The sequence below is a fragment of the Dipodomys spectabilis genome, unplaced genomic scaffold (assembly GCF_019054845.1).
Source record: "Dipodomys spectabilis isolate Male_0828 unplaced genomic scaffold, ASM1905484v1 ptg000327l, whole genome shotgun sequence".
Taxonomy (NCBI): domain Eukaryota; kingdom Metazoa; phylum Chordata; class Mammalia; order Rodentia; family Heteromyidae; genus Dipodomys; species Dipodomys spectabilis.
In genome coordinates, this window is record NW_024871004.1 from 581,446 (window position 1) to 592,615 (window position 11,170).

The 11,170-nt window shown below is 39.5% G+C and overlaps 1 non-coding gene across 1 annotated transcript; it reads left to right on the forward strand.

Annotated features, from left to right (window-relative positions):
* Positions 1–324: 324 nt before the first annotated feature.
* Positions 325–428, forward strand: LOC122128286. The gene has a single exon (XR_006151404.1). It is a non-coding gene; the product is annotated as a U6 spliceosomal RNA (small nuclear RNA).
* Positions 429–11,170: the final 10,742 nt, after the last annotated feature.

Sequence of the window (11,170 nt, forward strand, 5' to 3'; positions counted from 1 at the left end):
TAAAACTTTAAAACTTTTAACAAACCTTAACACTTGCTGCAGTGTTCATTATGACAGGTGCCTTGTATAGAATAATTGAATTCCTCCTCCTACACATCTCTTGAACAACAAATATCTGGAATTATTTTGTTTTTGACATGCCAATCTTGACTTTATTCTTAAATGTGTGCTTATGTAAGAAATACATGGTACTAACAGTTTGTTGTATTGCTAAAAAAACGAAATACATGGTTCTAAAATTTCACAAGAAATCTTTTGAGCTTACTTTTTTTGAATTGTCTAGTTTAAGAAAATCAATTACACTTTACATATAAAAAATGTTCTGTGCTCAATTAGGCAGCAAATACGCTAAAATTGAAACAATACAGAGATTAGCATGGCCCCTGAGCAAGGCTGACACGCAAATTAGTGAAATGTTCCATTTTTGCAACAACAGATGCTGGAGAGTATGTGGCCTCAGGGACTCTACTGCATTCTTGGTGGGAGTGTAAACTTGTTCAACCACTTTGGAAAGCAATATGGAGGCTCATCAAAAGACTCCATATAAAGCTCTCCTATGACCCAGCAATCCCACTTTGGGGCATTTACCCAAATGATCACAAACAAGACCATACTAAAATACCAGCACAACTATGTTTACTGCAGCATTATTTACAATAGCTGATATAGAGCCAACCCTGATGCCCCTCAGTAGATGAATGGATCAAGAAAATGTGGGTGTATATACACAATGGAATTCTATGCCTCCATCAGAAAGAATGGTATCACCCAATTTGTTAGGAATTGGAAAGTCTTGGAAAAAAAATTTATTAAGTGAAGTAAGCCAAGTCCAAAGAAACATAGGTCCCATGGTTTCCCTTATTTTCAATAACTAATATATGTCTGTGATAAGCAGAATACATCAAAAGCTATGTGCATATGAGCAGATAAGATGATATTAAGGGAAATGAACCCTAAGATAGAGACACAAGTATTTTTTTTACTTTCTTGTTATTGTTTCTAATGTACTTATGATGTGTGATGTGATTTTTTTTGTTTCTGTATATGTTCCTCCTCCACGCTATAACCCCTGTTTTCATTGTATTTGAAGTTGGTAAACCAACATCCTGTGTATACGTTTCTCTAATTTGGCGAGGGGAAGGGAAATACAAAATGGTTAAATAGGGATACAGGTTAACCCATTGTAACAATGAGATGCACAAGACACTCTGTTGAAAAATGAACTTTACAATTTAGGCAGGGGAAGGGGGGAGGGGAGTGTATTTGTGGAGGTGGGAGGGAAGGGATGGTGGGAGGAGGGAACAATGCTTGTTAGGAAATGTACTCATTATTTGCTCCCAGAAATGTGACACCTCTGTACAGTTTTTTTTTTTTTTTGGGTCCGGTTGTGGGGCCTGAACTCTGGCCTGGGCGCTGTCCCTCAGCTCTTCAGCTCAAGGATAGCGCTCTACCACTTATGAGCCACATTGCCACTTCCGGCTTTTTTTTTCCCTGCTTATGTGGTGCTGAGGAATTGAACTCAGGGCCTCATGCATGCAAGGCAAGCACTCTACCACTGAGCCACCTTCCCAGCCCTGTACAGTTTTTTTTATAATAAAAATCATATAAAAATGTTCTTATGTCTTGGTAGTGTAAAAATACCAGGGAGAGAATAATGAAGGAATGTTGTAGACTGAGGTGAAGTCCATATGAAAATGTGCAAAACTGATAAAACGTAAAAGTATCTGAGCGGTATATTGTGTTTTACATCATTTAAGTTACATTGCAAAAATAGGGAAGACCTAGAAGAATGAATTCTCTTTTTGATATCCTATCATAGTTCCTTAGCAGGATGAACTCTTTCCTCATTGTTGTAGAGGAATCATCAGATGAGAGGAACTGAATTTTTTTGTTGGCTTCCTTACATTTATTTGTCAGTTTGAAATCTGAACTACTAGTTTATGTCTGAAACAAGAAGAAAAGGTCAGATAAGTTGATGCTAGGTGAAATTAACCCCAAGATAAGTAGTCAAATGTGTTTTTTTCTTTCTTGCAATTGTATCTAACATATTTATAAGATGATTTCTTTGTTGCTTTGTATGTCCTTCCCCCATGGTATAATCCCTGCTTTCGTTGTATTTGATGTTGGTATAATTTGTGGAGGGGAAGAGCAAAAACAAACCGTTTAAATAGGGATGTAGGTGGACCCATTACAACAATGAGATGGACAAATCATTATGTTGAAAAACGAACTTTACAACTTTGGCAGGGTGGGGGTGGGGGGGAGAGGGATGGGAAGGGGAAACAAAGGTGGTAGCAGCAATGCTTGATAAGAAATGTACTAATTACCTAACGTCTCTGTACAGTATTTTCACAATAAATTTTTTAAAAAAGAAACTAAGGGAAATTAGACACACAGGCTTTGGAAAGTGTAAGGTCTGCTCCTAGATGGCAAGCAGACTCCACCCTCCTCTCAGCAAATTTTCTACCCAGTACCTGCGGTATCTAGGCAACTGTCACACATGGAAGAGGTCACATCTGCATCCGCTGAGGTCACATCTGAATTTGATGTGGCCACACCTTTCTCCTCCCATACCCTAGATAAGGCCTAGCCTAGGCCCAGATGCCCTCTCTCTGCTCTTTTCTAGCTCTTTCTCAGCTCTTTCTTCCTCTTCTATTTCCCAACTCTCTTTTCTTTCCTAGCTCTCTCTCTTTCCCACCTTTCCCAGATGCTCTCTTTTCTAGCTCTTTTCTCTCTCTTTCCCAGCTCTCCCAGATCTCTTTCCCAGTCCTTTCCCCACCACGTTGAGGACCAAGATGACTTGGTGCCAGCCGGAACGATGAATAAACCTACCCCTTACCTGAATACCACGTATATGCTGCTGTTCTTCCTCGGCTACCTCTTTTTTAAAACCTAACAGAAAGTGACCATTTAGGATGAATGATATTTGATTTTACAATCAGAAAAATGTTTTAAAAAATTATATAGATATGAAATACTGCAAAAGATTTATTCTATATATCTATCCCTTGAAACAAATGAGAAGAAGTTGATTAATGCATTTTAGGATAATATGTGTATTCACATACCTATTTATGTTCACATAAATTTCACTTAAACAACAATCAAATGACTATATTTCTACCTTCTAGTTGGAATATACTTAAATCTCTAAAAATGACTATGCTGCTGCTATAAACAGCAATTTCGCAATTGTCCTCCATAGAGGGCATCCACAACGTACTATGTGATAGGGCCAAAGCCTGAGTCAAGAGACTTCCCAATGGTGCCCAGTGGGCAAACTGTTTTGATTTGGTTTAAGGAAAACTAAAAAGAAACATTATTAATACCTTGCTCTATTGTGATGTGGAGACCACCTATGAGAGAGAGTTCCTACCTAGCTCTTCAACACAGTTGTAATGAAAAAGGAAGGGACAAGACTGTGAATTTACGATGCACAGACTTGAGTGCCATGCACTGGGAGTCAAGGCGGCCCATTAGTCGAGAGACAAGGAGTTGCAAGTCTAACCCACAAGACACGGCAACATCAGGCAGGCCATAGGCAGTGACGGTGAATTTGTAGCCCCATTCATTATTACTGCTGTCAGAATGAAAGAGGACCATCCTTAAACGTCAAGTTCTAGAGACAAACAAAATCATGTGGTCAACAAGATGGAAGGAGCCAACAACTCAGCAGTAAGTATGTTCTTTTTGACTCAAAAAAATCTTAAAAGCGGTCTCCATTTCTACAAGTTCAAAATTATTAAGGGAGAAATGTACAGAGATGATACCAAAACACAAAACTCACAACTACATTTAGAAAGCAGAATTAGTAGAAAACTGCTGCTCAGCTTTCTAAAACTCAAGTGACTATCTGCTCAGCCAGTAATCACTGGCTCAGTTCTTTGTTCTCAACCAAGACCCTTGATAGGAGAGAGAAGTAAATAGTCTGAAGCAGGCTCCAGCCCAGAGATTAAGCAGATCTGTCAGCCGGGCTCCTAGCTTTCACCATGGTTTAAGTCTTTCTCTTGGATCCACTGGCCCTTCTGAACTCAGAGATTAACAGCTCTTTAATTTAATCTGGACAACACTGGGTATTAGCAAATTTCTTATGAAGAGCCAGATAGTTAATTTTTTAGCTTTTGTGGGCTACATAATCTCTACTGCAACGGTTCCTCTCTACAAGTAGAGTATCAAAGCAACTGTCATATGGGTGTGGTTACATTCTAGAAATGTGCCAGTATTAAGGTTTGTACTTAGAGCTTTGAGTCTTTTTCAGCTATTTTGGTCATGGCTGTCATTCTACCATTCAAAACATGTCTCCACTCTTGCTTTTGGCTGGTTGAGATAGGGCTCTCTTAGATTTGTCTACCTAGGCTAGCTTTAAATCTTATTCCTCAGATATCAACCTGCTGAGTAGCTAGGATTTTGAACATTATCAACATGAGCCACCAGAACCTAGCTAGTCCTTCTTTTTCCAAACACCATACCTTTAGTTCTAAAGTTGGAAAAAGGACAAGAATTGCTACAGAAGTACTTATTTACCTTGATTTGGGAATATGACTTACCTTAGGCCACTTGTAAGTACCAAGTTTTGTGTCAGTGTGTCTTCCTACCTCTAGAGTCTGTAAATTCCAGATAATCATACCTGTGAAGGCATAATCTCTATTATATTCTTTCTCTTGTTTTTGATCCACTATTGCTTGGAAGAAAAAACATGTAAGTTTTAGCGCTTTTTGGTTTCACACCTCTCATCAAATTCCACTTCAAAATCGGTTGCCCCTGGGCTAACAAAGACAGATACTTCATGGCAGTTATTTTCATAGTTATGGGCAGATTTCTTGGTCCATGTATGTAGTACCACAGGCTGTTCCTGCTGCCAGGTCTCAACATCCAGCTAGGCAGACAAATGAGTAGGAGAAAATTCCAGATACTATTACAGAACCAACTGTCACAATAGACTATCAGTGCTGTAGATCAGAGGCTTTGACAGCCCTGATGAAATTTTACACAGGCTAAGCTGATCAATAGACATCTATCACTCAGCAGAAGTGCATTAGGATTATACTTTAGGGACTCATGCTTTTATCTTTTAGCAGTGACAGAACTATTTTTAAAAATAAGTACTGGTATGAATTCCACTGGAGAAAAACACTGAATTAAAAGTTTAAAGAGCTCACATTTTTACTTAGGACCTTAGCATGTCTAAGACCACTCTTTTTTCCTCTTAATAAAGGAAGTTTTCTTTTTAGCTCATGATTCTAATCCTAGTTACCCAGGAGGCTGAGATCTGAAGATTGCAGTTTGAAGTCAGCTTTGTCAGGAAAGTCTTATCTGTAATTAAAAGCCAGAAATAGCTCAAGTGGTAGAATGCTAGTCTTGAGAAAAAAGAGCTAAGAATAGGCCCAGAATTCAAGCCCCAATACTGGCAAAGAAACCGATTAGGATTAGATGCTGTGGCTCAAATGGTAGAGCACTGGCTTTGAGCTGAAGAGCTCAGGAACTGTGTCCAGGCTCAGTTTAAGCCCCACAACCAACAAAACCATCAGGGGTGGAGGCATGGTTTAGTTGGTTGGTAGTGCACTACCTAATGAGCCAAAGGAACAGGTACTAAGTTTGAGTTCCAGTTTTACACCGAAAAACAAAATGAGAAAATAAAAAAGATCTGCTAAATGCATATGCCCTTTCTACTACCATCAGGGAGTTTTGAAACTCAAAAAGATTATGAACAAATGTTATATAATAAAAATTAAGTATGGGAGATAATTCTTTTAAATACCAAACCTTCTTATTTGTCTTTCCATGTATATTTTCTCTTTTAGACTTCATTTTTTTGTGTGTGTGCCTGTCATGGGGATTGAACTCAGGGTCTTGGTGCTGTCCCTGGGCTTTTTCATTCAAGACTAGCACTCCACCAATTGAGCCACACCTCGAGCCTACCCCTCCTCATCTGCCCCCCTCCCCCCAACTGGTTATTTGGAGATAAGAGTCTCACAGGCTTTCCTGCCTACACTGGCTTCAAATTGAGATCCTCAGATCTCAAACCTGAGTAGTTAGTATTACAGGTATGAGCTACAAGCACCTGGCTAGACAAATCTTTCAGACTTTATTTACATAGATTTTATGTAACTTAATATACTCTAAAATGATTAGATAAGTTATAAAGCTTTTCTGCCTCCTTTCTAATGCTAATGACAAATCAATGTGATATTTACTATCCTTGTTGGCAAAAATAACAATAAAGCTTCTAGAGGCAATTTATTTGCATATATCTGTAGTCCAGTATGTTTTATTTGGTAGAGTCATATCTCTCTGAAAAGAGGAAGCAATACAGGTTCAGGGCCAACTCAAGTTACCTTGCTCAGTCCTCCTTCAGGGTCATTGCAGAGCTTCTTCAACAGCTTCTTCAACTTTCTCAAGAGAGTACAGCATGAAATGTCCAAAGAACAGAAGTCTAGGAGAAAGATGACCTAAAGGAAGATGAAGTATTCAGTATTCACTGCACATGCTGGTATTTCCACCACTCCCTTCCCTGCTTATTGCAAATAGCCGCTTCTCCTTACCAGTTGATGAGCTGCCATGGAAAACACTGAATTACACAGTTTTTCTACTACAGTTTTCCACTATTCTGTGACAAAAGGGATTCCAAAATCCCTCTCATGCTTGCCAGAAACTGTCTCACATCTATCAAAACATAAAGTAGTTAATATTTTATATGGTAAGAACATCATTTACTACATTATTACCAAGGGCAAAGCTAGGGAGGGCTATAGAAGCTGACTACCAAAGCAGGGAGAAGGGAACAGCAGATCACAAAACCATTAAGCATCATCCAAATGAACAATGTCAGTCTAATTTCTTCTGAAAGGGAAAAGCAGTGAAAATTTCAGTAGTTGATATGAGTGATAGTTAAGTTTAAGGTGAGTATTTGTCTTTGTTGCTTTTCAATGAAGTGGAGATATCACTCCAAGTTATGTCTTTGATCCCAGCACTCAGAAGGCTGAGGAAGAACTGAGAATTTCAAGGGCAGCCTGGGTAGACAGCAAGTTCAAGGCCATCATGGGCTACACAGTGAAAACTTATCTAAAAAGAAGTGGTGATGCCTGTAGTCCTAGCTACTTGGGAGGACTACAGTTTAAGGTCAGCCTAGACAAGAAGTTTGAGAGAACTCATCTTGGGAGACCTCATTTCAACCAATAAAAATCTGAACATATGATTATATAGTTGTAGTTCCAGATATTTGGGGAATACAAATAGGAAAATTGCAGTCCAAGCTGGCCCAGACAGAAATGTAATACTCTATTTGAAAAATAAGTTAAGTAAAAATAGGAGGTGTGGCTGAGTTATACCTGCTTAGCAAGCAAAGCCCTGAATTCAAATACCAGTACTGTGAAAGAGTGAAAGAGAAAGGGAGAGGGAAAGGGAAAAGGAAAAGGGGAAAAGAAAAGGGACGGGGGAAGGAAAAGGGAAAAATATGAAAAATTGACCAAATGAGTCAGCTCTTAGCCTTCCCTTTCCTTTAGTTTACAATGGGTCCATGAATTAATGTTCTGATCTCCCAAGGCCTAAGTGGCTTGATCCAGAACTCCAAGCATTTTGTCATAATTGCTGAGACCAAATTTGGCAGAAGTGAATAGTCAATTTCTCACCGTCTGGTGGATTTCATACAATTTTCTGTCGATTTACAGGAAACAAGTATCAGTATTTTCAGTGATTTATAAAAGTTATAGATTTTAAAAGCTCCAGACTTTCTTTTGAGGGTGATGATTAACAGAGATCGCAGACTCCCCTGACATGCAATAACATCACTTACGAGTGCTGTATGATTGCAAAGAGAATGACTAGGCAGTAGAATGACCAAATTCTAAATAAAAACACTAATGCTAATGGCTCATAACTGTAATCCTAGCTACTCAGCAGGCTGAGATCTGAGGATCAAAGTTTGAAGCCAGCCCAGGAAGGAAAGTCCATGAAGACTCTATCTGTAGCTAAGAAACAAAAAGCCAGAAGTAGAACTATGGCTCAAGTGGCAGAGTGCTCATCTTGAGCAAAAAAGCTAAGGGAAAGTGCCTAGGCCCTAAGTTAAAGTACTAGCACCTTCCCCCCACCACCCCAAGAAAAGAAAAAAAGGCTAGGCATGGTGGCTCATGCATGCAATCCTATCTACTCAGGAGGCTGAGTTCTATGCCAACTTGACTCTATCTCCAATTAACCAGGAAAAGGGCAGGAAGGGGTGCTGTGGCTCAAGTAGAGCAATAGCCTTAGGCAATAAAGCTCAGCCAAAGCACTCAGGCCCTAGGTTCTAGACCCAGAAATGGGTCAAAAAAACCAAAAATAATCTGAACAAGGTGGTGACACAGGCTTGTAACTTCAGCACTTGAGAGGCTGAGGCAAGAGAGTCACGAGTTCAGGGCACACTTCAGGTACATAGTGAAATATTGTCTCAACAAAACAAAAACTTCCAAATAACAAAAACAAAAGCGGAAATAACTATAGATCGGAACTGAAATAAGCCATATACATACTTGATGCGTGAGTTATAACTATCTGTTTTCATGGATTGTGTATTGATACTCACATTTTTTCTATAAGGTACACAGCAAGATCTTTGGCTCCAGAGTCTGTGCTTTTCAGTTGCAAATGGCACTGGGAGAGCAGGCTACCTTGCACAGACCAGAACAGAGAAAAGACCACAGAGCCAACTTCCCCTGGTGCTCACTGAGCATCAACAGCTCACACTACAAAGAAACAGACAAACAGGAAATGTCCAAATAATGTGTTCCCAGAACTTGGGCAGGAACTATCTCTATAGAAGCAGCTGTCACTGGCAAAGCAAAAACAAACACCTGTGTGTATGGGGCAAATTTATGAAAGAGCATTCAATCCAGAAGTGAACCAAGAAAAATGGTTTTAGGAAAACTTCCCTATTGCTCTGCATTTTTGTGGAACATACAAATGTTTTTTTTTTTTGCTCCACAAGACAACTTCTGCACCCCAAGAAGCCCACCCCATTGTTCATCTCTTTCTTGTAATGAATCTTCTGTATCTGGGCCCTTCTCCTGAGTTTTCAATCAAATCTCCCACTAGCAGGGTTGAGGGAGAATGGAAAAGAAGATGTGAGTCTGATCAAGGTACATTGCATGAGTTTTGTTTTGTTTTGTTTTTGTCAGTCATGGGGCCTGCACTCTGGGCCTGGGCACTGTCCCTCAGCTCTTCAGCTCAAGGCTAGCGCTCTACTGCTTGAGCCACAGCACCACTTCTGGCTTTTTCTGCTTATGTGGTGCTGAGGAATCAAACCCAGGGTCTCATGCATGCAAGGCAAGCACTCTACCACTGAGCCACCTTCCCAGCCCCTACATTTTATGAGTAGAAGCACATGTTAAAATAAATCTACCCTGTACAACAAATTGAAAATAATATATGGAAAAAATAAAGATAATCCATCATTGAAGGACAACAATAGGAAAATCACATTTTCTAGCAATTCATTTGAAAATGAAAATATAAATTCAAACATCAAAAATTGTTACGCTACAGTTATGTGACCTCTTTACTAGGCTTAAAAAACAATAACAACAAAAACAGAATTGCTAGTGATATCACTGATATTGTGTAACTGAGGACAGTGATCTCACTAAATGTTAGCTCTTCATTTTTGGAAAAGTATGTCTAGTTTCAGGCTAAAGACCAGTGTTAAGGTATTTGAAGAATTAGGAGCTACATATTGTTTCAAGTAGTAATAATATATCACTAAAAAGAACAGAAGCCTTTATTTGTTCTTTTCGTGCCAGTTCTGGAGTGTGAGCTAAAGACTTGAGGGCTGTCCCTCAGCTTTTTTGCTTGAGGCTACTACTGGTCTACTACTTGAACCACAGCTCTACTTCTGGCTTTTCTGGGGTGGGGGTGGGGGGAGAAGAGGTGGTTAACTGGAGATAAAAAAAAAAATCTTATATTCTTTCCTGCTCAGACTGGCTTGGATCTCAGCTATCTGATTAGCTATAAGCTAGCACCTGGTGGAACCTTTAAATTTTTTTTTAATTTTTATTTTTGCCAGTCCTGGGGCTTGACAGGGCCTTGGCACTGTCCCAGAGCTTCTTTTGATCATGGCTAGCAATCTACCACTTGAGCCACAGCGGCATTTCTGGCTTTTTCTATATATGTGGTAATGAGGAATCAAATCCTGGGCTTCATGGATGCTAGGCAAGCACTCTACCACAAAGCCACATTCCCAGCCCAACCTTTAATTTTTAAGTGTAATTTACAAAGGATTGAAATTGCACCACTGTGAGGAATCTCTATATAAGGAAGATGTTTTTAGAAAAAAATAATATTTTATGTAAGGGGAATTGACTAAATGACTATAGAATTTAGAATTTGTAAACGGAAGAAGTAGCTTTGTAGCTTGTAATCTTCCTACCATTGAAAATGCTTAGAGATTTCTGTTGAAGATGAACATGTATACTAATGAGCCCAGACTTTAGAAATGTCCATTCAATTTGTGTCTGATTTTTTGTGTGCCTGAAAAAAAATTGTGCCTGTATATTGGAAGGGAAGATGGGATTTTCCCACTTTCGTATTTTATTTTAAAAACCTGCTTGAAAATAATTCAAGATCCTTCTGTGACTCTTTGTCATCTTTGTTCTTTATATTTTCTCTGAATGGGCATCTAGCTTCCAGAGGGAATTTCTGGCACACAAGAATTATGAAGTTGGAGCTGGGAAGGTGGCTCGTGGTAGAGCCTTGCATGCATGAGGCCCCAGGTTCGATTCCTCAGCACCACATAAGCAGAAAAAGCCAGAAGTGGGGCTGAGGCTCAAGTGGTAGAGCACTAGTCTACAGTTGAAGAGCTAAGAGACAGCACCCATACCCAGAGTTCAGGCCCTACGAACGGCATAAAAAAAAAAAAGAAAGAATTATGAAGTAGCCAGGCTACTTCAGTGGCTCAGGCCTATAATCCTAGATACTCAGAAGGCTGAGATCTGAGGATCACAGTTCAAAGCCAGCCTGGGCAGAAAAGTCCATGAGATTCTCATCTCCAATAAACCACCAGAAAACTGGAAATGGCACTGTGGCTCACATGGTAGAGTGCTAGCCTTGAGTTGAAATGCTGAGGGACAGTGCCCAGGCCCAGAGTTCAAGTCCCACAACCAACAAAACAAAACAAAACAAAAAACTATGACATATGCTAATA